Source organism: Fistularia commersonii, unplaced genomic scaffold, assembly GCF_037954325.1.
Source record: "Fistularia commersonii isolate RoL2024-O1a breed Wild unplaced genomic scaffold, RoL_Fcom_v1.0 HiC_scaffold_39, whole genome shotgun sequence".
Taxonomy (NCBI): Eukaryota; Metazoa; Chordata; class Actinopteri; order Syngnathiformes; family Fistulariidae; genus Fistularia; species Fistularia commersonii.
Window position 1 is genome coordinate 938036 of NW_028233997.1, and position 9465 is coordinate 947500.

The following is a 9465-nucleotide window of genomic DNA, read 5'->3' on the forward strand; positions in this document are numbered from 1 at the left end:
CCAGTCATAAGTCCGGGTGATCTATGTCCGGAGAAGGCTCACATTAGCCGGTCTAAGGGGTCCTGCTGCCCCCCAGCTTCCCCGCCTTTGAGAAGAGACACATAACTCCGCTCTTCCGCTTCTCCGCTATGGGCCCTGGTACTCCCGATCCTCCGAACTCAGGTGAATTGCGTGACGTGCTTCTGCTCTCCTATAAGCCCCTACACACTTCGAACACGGCTGTTATCACCCTGTTACTGCATTTCAATGACACCCATTTGCTTTCGATCTCAGTGTCTGCCACCGTACGGAAAAAGCGGGGGGTGGGGGGGCATAAGCGCATTCGTGCTGTAAGTAATCAGAAGTTAATAGTGTTAACGGTTTGCGAGAAATTTTTAATGCTAGACAAAAAAAGAAAATTAAAAGGATATAATTAAATAAATAGATAGAAAAATAAAATTAAAAACGAAAAAAAAAAATTGTGAGGGGAATATAACATGTAATTAAGTTGGCGGTTCACAAGGAATCTCAGACATCAAACTGTTTTTAATTGAACATAAATAGTACACCCAAATATACAAATGTACAAATAAACATAGCAAGGTAGAACTGAATGTCAATGAAACAACCAGGGATGAGGAAGCAACGGACATCAGGACATTTGTTCTGTATGTAATGAGAAGTTAATAGTGTTACAGGTTTGTGAGAAATTTACAGTGCGAGACAAAAAAAGAAATTAAAAGGAAGTAATTAAATCAATAGATAGACAAATAAGAAATTAAAACGAAAAAAAAAAAAAAAAATTGCAAGGGGAATGTAACATGTAATCAAGTTGTTTTTTTTTTTTTGTTTTTTTTTTTTTACCAAAAAAAAAAGGAACCTCGGACATGGGTAACTATATTTTTTAGTTTTTGGATTTTTCCATAAGTTTTAAGGATTTTTTTTTTTTTTTTTTTATATTTCAAAATCGTTTATGAAGACATTAAAATTTGGGGAGCATTTTTGCATTCTGTTCTTTTGAATGAAGAACTTGGCCAGGCCTAAAAGAACATTGACACAGAGTTCATCTGTTATGTTGCTTATAAGTAAACAGAATGTTATATCATCTTTTGAGAAGGAAACTGGTGACGATGGAATGAGAAGGAGAAAAAATATATGGTCAGTGGTTTCAATGTTGTCTTCACAAAATGTACAAATATTATCTTCAAAATTAAAGCGTACCCTCGATAATTCCTTAGATGGGTAGATGTCAGTCATAATTTTGAAGTGGGTCTCTTTTGCCTTGGGGGTATGGGTAGAGTCAGATACATGGTTCGCAGCGTGGCAATCGATTCCTCATCAAATTTATTTAAAATATCCTTTTTTTTTTTTTTGACGTCCAGGGAATAAGTTTCCTGTGAAACATTTCCTAATAAAGGAGTTGCCGCGCTTTCTGTCCACAATTGAGATTCCCTGGAGTGATAGTCGGGGTAACTGTGGTTGTACGGTTCGGTGCGTCATTATATTTTTGGTCAGGAATACAAATTGTCGAGGCAGTGCGTTTCGTAACTTTAGCAACTCTAATATGGGAGGCTTGAATCTGTGTGTAGTACAGAACTGCTCATTGTCCAGAGGACTGCCAGTGTCATCCATCAAGTCAATTATCGACCATATACCTTTCTCAAAGCATTCCTTGTAAAACAGAGGTTTGTTGCCATGCAGTACATATCGATTGTTCCAAACTATTATACTGTGTGGTGAGAAATTGTGTACGTATATCATTTTCCAGTATAATAATATTTGTTTATGGAACTCTGAACATTTGACAGGAATCTTGTTGATATCCAAGTCAGAGATAAGCAGAAGACTCAGGCCGCCGACTTTGTTGAATAAGTAGTTTGGAGTACAATACCAGAAAGAACGATGAGGTTTGATCCAGGATTTCAACCAGTTCACCTTCAATGTCCCATTCAAGCAGTCCGACTCTATCACTTTCAGCCCTCCTTCACTTGTTTCTTTCACCATATGTGATTTTTCTTAGATGGTGTGGTCTGTTCCTCCAGATAAAGTTGAAATTGATTTGGTTAACAGATTTTACGAGTTGATTTGGAGCAGCATTGGAATACGCTGGGTATATACATCTGGATAAACACATCCATTTTAGTCAAATATATCCGGCCTAATATTGATAAATCTCTCTGGAGCCATATATTAGAATTAAGCTTTACTTTGATTCAGTTTAGATTCAATGTTCCTGGATTGATTTAACGTTTGGTCCTTGGATAGGAAAATGCTCAAGTATTTTATTTCTGATTTCATAGAAACATCGCTGATTTCCTTTAGTGGCGAGTCATGCAGCGCAAGAAGTTTGCATTTCTTTAAGTTTAATGACAATCCTGAAGCCTTGGAGAATGTTTTGGTTTTTTTCAGCACTTATTGGGACTTGATGTTCATTTTTCAAAACTAAGGTTGTGTCATCCGCCAGCAGGCTAATAACAATTTCTGTCCCCAACATTACTTCTGTCCCACACGTATACACACACACACACACACACACAAACACACACACACACACACACACACACCTTAATTCCACTCTTTTATATACGCATGTCTGGAGTTCCGGGAGCTCGTTCTCAACGTTCTGGGGATAATCATAGCTGTGCTGATAGCATTGGCCGAAACGTATCCACAACCAAACCAACATTAGCTCATCCACTCATTCACATATGTGTGTGCCCAGAGGTCCGGGAGCTCCAGTCATAAGTCCGGGTGATCTATGTCCGGAGAAGGCTCACATTAGCCGGTCTAAGGGGTCCTGCTGCCCCCCAGCTTCCCCGCCTTTGAGAAGAGACACATAACTCCGCTCTTCCGCTTCTCCGCTATGGGCCCTGGTACTCCCGATCCTCCGAACTCAGGTGAATTGCGTGACGTGCTTCTGCTCTCCTATAAGCCCCTACACACTTCGAACACGGCTGTTATCACCCTGTTACTGCATTTCAATGACACCCATTTGCTTTCGATCTCAGTGTCTGCCACCGTACGGAAAAAGCGGGGGGTGGGGGGGCATAAGCGCATTCGTGCTGTAAGTAATCAGAAGTTAATAGTGTTAACGGTTTGCGAGAAATTTTTAATGCTAGACAAAAAAAGAAAATTAAAAGGATATAATTAAATAAATAGATAGAAAAATAAAATTAAAAACGAAAAAAAAAAATTGTGAGGGGAATATAACATGTAATTAAGTTGGCGGTTCACAAGGAATCTCAGACATCAAACTGTTTTTAATTGAACATAAATAGTACACCCAAATATACAAATGTACAAATAAACATAGCAAGGTAGAACTGAATGTCAATGAAACAACCAGGGATGAGGAAGCAACGGACTTCTTCTTCTTCTTCTTTCGGCTTTTCCCGTTAGGGGTCGCCACAGCGAGTCAACTTTCTCCATCTAACCCTATTCTCTGTATCTTCCTCTCTCACACCAGCTACTTTCATATCCTCTCTCACTACGTCCATAAATCTTCTCTTTGGTCTTCCTCGAGACCTCTTGCCTGGCAGCTCCAATTCCAGCATCCGTCTACCAATATATTCACTATCTCTTCTCTGTACATGACCGAACCATCTCAGTCTGGCTTCTCTGACCTTCTCTCCAAAACATCGAACATGTGCCGTCCCTCTGATAGATTCATTCCTGATCCTATCCATCCTGGTCACTCCCAAAGAGAACCTCAACATCTTCATCTCTGCAACCTCTAGTTCTGCCTGCTGTCTTTTGGTCATTGTAACAGTTTCTAGTCCATACATCATCGCTGGTCTCACCACTGTCTTGTACACCTTTCCTTTTATTCTGGCCGATAGTCTTCTATCACATAGTACCCCTGACACTTTTCTCCACCCATTCCAACCTGCTTGGACCCGTCTCTTCACCTCTTTTCCGCACTCTCCGTTGCTCTGGACTGTTGACCCTAAGTACCTGAAATCCTCCAGCTTCTTGATCTCCATTCCCTGTAGCCTCACCGCTCCACCCGAGTTCCTCTCATTCACACACATATATTCTGTCTTGCTGCGACTAACTTTCATTCCTCTCCTTTCCAGAGCATACCTCCACCTCTCTAGATTTTCCTCTACCTGTTGTCTGCTCTCACTACAGATCACAATGTCATCCGCAAACATCATGGTCCATGGGGATTCCTGTCTAACCTCATCTGTCAGCCTATCCATCACCATTGCAAACAAGAAGGGGCTCAGTGCTGATCCCTGATGGAGTCCCACCTCCACCTTGAACTTCTCTGTTACCCCTACAGCACACCGTACCAGTGTCTCACAGCTAGCATACATGTCCTGCACCAGTCCAACATACTTCTCTGCCACTCCAGACTTCCTCATACAATACCAGAGCTCCTCTCTTGGCACCCTGTCATATGCTTTTTCTAGGTCTACAAAAACGCAGTGCAACTCCCTCTGGCCTTCTCTGTACTTTTCTATTAGCATTCTCAACGCAAATACTGCATCTGTAGTACTCTTCCTAGGCATGAAGCCATACTGCTGTTCACAAATGCTGACTTCTGCTCTCAGTCTAGTTTCCACTACTCTTTCCCATAACTTCATTGTATGGCTCATCAACTTTATCCCTCTGTAGTTGCCACAATTCTGCACATCCCCTTTATTCTTAAAAATAGGGACCATCACACTTTGTCTCCATTCTTCAGGCATCTTCTCACTCTCTAAGATCCTGTTGAATAATCTAGTCAGAAAATCTACCGCTGCCTCTCCTAGACACTTCCACACCTCCACAGGTATATCATCAGGACCAACTGCTTTTCCACTCTTCATCCTCTTCAATGCCTTCCTCACTTCACTTTTACTAATTTTTGCTACTTTGTGGTCTACAATAGTCACCTCTTCTACCCTTGCCTCTCTTTCATTTTCCACATTCATCAGTTCTTCAAAGTACTCTTTCCATCTTCCCATCACTCTTCTAGCATCTGTCAATACATTTCCCTCTCTGTCCTTTATCACCCGGACCTGTTGTACATCCTTTGCATCTTTATCTCTCTGTTTCGCCAACCTGTATAGATCATTCTCACCCTCCTTACTATCCAACCGAGCATACAAGTCATCATAAGCCCTTTGTTTTGCCTTTGCTACCTCTATCTTTACCTTTCGCCGCACCTCCCTGAACTCCTGTCTGTTCTCTTCAGTCCTCTCAGTATCCCACTTCTTCTTCGCTAACCGCTTTCTCTGTATACACTCCTGCACTTCCTCATTCCACCACCAAGTCTCCTTATCTACTTTCCTTCCAGATGACACACCAAGTACTCTTTTACCTGTCTCCCTGATAACACTAGCTGTAGTTGTCCAATCATCTGGAAGCTCACCCTGACCACCCAGACCCTTTCTCAACTCCTCCCTGAAAACCATGCAACACTCCTCCCTTTTCAGCTTCCACCATTTTGTCCTCTGCTCTGCCTTTGTCCTCTTCATCTTCCTTGTCACCAGAGTCATCCTACAAACCACCATCCTATGCTGTCTGGCTACACTCTCACCTACAACTACTTTGCAGTCACTAATCTCTTTCAGGTTACCTCGTCTATACAAGATGTAGTCTACCTGCGTGCTCCTACCTCCGCTCTTATAAGTTACCCTATGTTCCTGTTTTTTCTGGAAAAAGGTGTTCACTACAGCCATTTCCATCCTTTTTGCAAAATCTACCACCATCTGTCCCTCTGCATTCCTATCCTGGATACCAAATCTGCCCATCACTTCTTCATCCCCTCTATTGCCTTCACCAACATGTCCATTGAAGTCTGCACCAATGACCACTCTCTCATTTCTGGGAATATTCTGCATCACTTCATCTAACTCATTCCAGAACTTCTCCTTCTCTTCAGATTCACATCCCACCTGCGGGGCATAGCCACTAACAACATTGAGCATCACACCTTCGATTTCCAGTTTCAGACTCATAAGTCTATCTGACATTCTTTTCACCTCTAGGACGTTCCTAACAAACTCCTCCTTCAAGATAACTCCTACTCCATTTCTCTTCTTGTCAGTACCATAATAGTACAACTTAAAGCCTGCTCCTAAGCTTCTAGCCTTACTACCTTTCCACCTGGTCTCCTGGACACACAGTATATCCACCTTCCTTCTCTGCATCATGTCGACCAGCTCTCTACCTTTTCCTGTCATAGTCCCAACATTCAAAGTCCCTACTCTCAGTCCCAGACTCTTTCCCTTCCTCCTCTCTCTCTGCTTCCGAACACGCACTCCACCTCTTCTTCTTGTTCTTGTTCTTCGACCCACAGTAGCCCAATTTCCATTAGTACCCTGTAGGTCATCAGTACCAATGGCGGTCGTTGTTAACCCGGTCCGCGACCGATCCGGTATGGTATAGTTTTGGTTGTCTCGCATATTTGGTTTTGGCAAAAGTTTTACGCCGGATGCCCTTCCTGACGCAACCCTCTGCATTTATCCGGGCTTGGGACCGGCACAGGGAGACACTGCTCCGTGCCCCCCCAAGGCAGGCTTGGAGAGGCACGGGCCAGTGCCGCCCTGAGGCTGCATTGGATGAGGAAGCAACGGACATCAGGACATTTGTTCTGTATGTAATGAGAAGTTAATAGTGTTACAGGTTTGTGAGAAATTTACAGTGCGAGACAAAAAAAGAAATTAAAAGGAAGTAATTAAATCAATAGATAGACAAATAAGAAATTAAAACGAAAAAAAAAAAAAAAAAATTGCAAGGGGAATGTAACATGTAATCAAGTTGTTTTTTTTTTTTTGTTTTTTTTTTTTTTACCAAAAAAAAAAGGAACCTCGGACATGGGTAACTATATTTTTTAGTTTTTGGATTTTTCCATAAGTTTTAAGGATTTTTTTTTTTTTTTTTTTATATTTCAAAATCGTTTATGAAGACATTAAAATTTGGGGAGCATTTTTGCATTCTGTTCTTGTGAATGAAGAACTTGGCCAGGCCTAAAAGAACATTGACACAGAGTTCATCTGTTATGTTGCTTATAAGTAAACAGAATGTTATATCATCTTTTGAGAAGGAAACTGGTGACGATGGAATGAGAAGGAGAAAAAATATATGGTCAGTGGTTTCAATGTTGTCTTCACAAAATGTACAAATATTATCTTCAAAATTAAAGCGTACCCTCGATAATTCCTTAGATGGGTAGATGTCAGTCATAATTTTGAAGTGGGTCTCTTTTGCCTTGGGGGTATGGGTAGAGTCAGATACATGGTTCGCAGCGTGGCAATCGATTCCTCATCAAATTTATTTAAAATATCCTTTTTTTTTTTTTTGACGTCCAGGGAATAAGTTTCCTGTGAAACATTTCCTAATAAAGGAGTTGCCGCGCTTTCTGTCCACAATTGAGATTCCCTGGAGTGATAGTCGGGGTAACTGTGGTTGTACGGTTCGGTGCGTCATTATATTTTTGGTCAGGAATACAAATTGTCGAGGCAGTGCGTTTCGTAACTTTAGCAACTCTAATATGGGAGGCTTGAATCTGTGTGTAGTACAGAACTGCTCATTGTCCAGAGGACTGCCAGTGTCATCCATCAAGTCAATTATCGACCATATACCTTTCTCAAAGCATTCCTTGTAAAACAGAGGTTTGTTGCCATGCAGTACATATCGATTGTTCCAAACTATTATACTGTGTGGTGAGAAATTGTGTACGTATATCATTTTCCAGTATAATAATATTTGTTTATGGAACTCTGAACATTTGACAGGAATCTTGTTGATATCCAAGTCAGAGATAAGCAGAAGACTCAGGCCGCCGACTTTGTTGAATAAGTAGTTTGGAGTACAATACCAGAAAGAACGATGAGGTTTGATCCAGGATTTCAACCAGTTCACCTTCAATGTCCCATTCAAGCAGTCCGACTCTATCACTTTCAGCCCTCCTTCACTTGTTTCTTTCACCATATGTGATTTTTCTTAGATGGTGTGGTCTGTTCCTCCAGATAAAGTTGAAATTGATTTGGTTAACAGATTTTACGAGTTGATTTGGAGCAGCATTGGAATACGCTGGGTATATACATCTGGATAAACACATCCATTTTAGTCAAATATATCCGGCCTAATATTGATAAATCTCTCTGGAGCCATATATTAGAATTAAGCTTTACTTTGATTCAGTTTAGATTCAATGTTCCTGGATTGATTTAACGTTTGGTCCTTGGATAGGAAAATGCTCAAGTATTTTATTTCTGATTTCATGGAAACATCGCTGATTTCCTTTAGTGGCGAGTCATGCAGCGCAAGAAGTTTGCATTTCTTTAAGTTTAATGACAATCCTGAAGCCTTGGAGAATGTTTTGGTTGTTTTCGGCACTTATTGGGACTTGATGTTCATTTTTCAAAACTAAGGTTGTGTCATCTGCCAGCAGGCTAATAACAATTTCAGTCCCCAGCACGTCTAACTTTTGGATATCGTTGCTCTTTTCAACATAAACGGCTAGCATTTCGGTAGCAATTATAAATAAATAGGGTGAGATGGGGCAACCTTGGGGGATTCCCACATCAACATGGAAGCTCGGAGTGGTGCCGCTTGGCAGGGTGACACAGCTATGAATATTCTCATAGAGCCCACGGATCACATTCCTGAATATTTAACCAAATCCAAAATGTTCGAGCGTTGCTATGATAAATGGATGTTCGACCGAGTCAAAGGCTTTAGAAAAGTCCAAGAAGGATATGCGGCCATTATCTTCAATGCGATACGCCTCTAAACCCATCGCTCGCCCCGACTCGGGGAATCCTAGAGCCTACTTGCACCCCCGCCCTAACTTAACTCCCTCACTCGTGGAGCTCCCTGAGCTCCACACATCCCGGAGCATCACGCCGACTCATTCACATTTGAATGATTGTCTTTATTTTATGTCCGCTAGATAGAGGCATCCGCACATGCGCATCAGTGGAGCTTCAGGCCGGCTGAGGCATGGACTGAAAATCATAAAGACATGTGTGATGAGCTAAAAGGAAGATAAGCATATTTTTATAATAAATGTAAGAAAGAGAGGGTAATGCAGCCTCAGGGCGGCACTGGCCCGTGTCTCTCCAAGCCTGCCTTTGGGGGGGGGGGGGGGGGGGGGGGGGGCACGGAGCAGTGTCTCCCTGTGCCGGTCCCAAGCCCGGATAAATGCAGAGGGTTGCGTCAGGAGGGGCATCCGGCGTAAAACGTTTGCCAAAACCAAACATGCGAGTCAACCATAACTATACCATACCGGATGGGTCGCGGACCGGGTTAACAACGACCGCCATTGGTACTGATGACCTACAGGGTACTAATGGAAATCGGGCTACTGTGGGTCGAAGAACAAGAAGAAGAAGAAGAGGAGGAGTGCGTGTTCGGAAGCAGAGAGAGAGGAGGAAAGGAAAGAGCCTGGGACTGAGAGTAGGGACTTTGAATATTGGGACTATGACAGGAAAAGGTAGAGAGTTGATGGACACGATGCAGAGAAGGAAGCTGGATATACTGTGTGTCCAG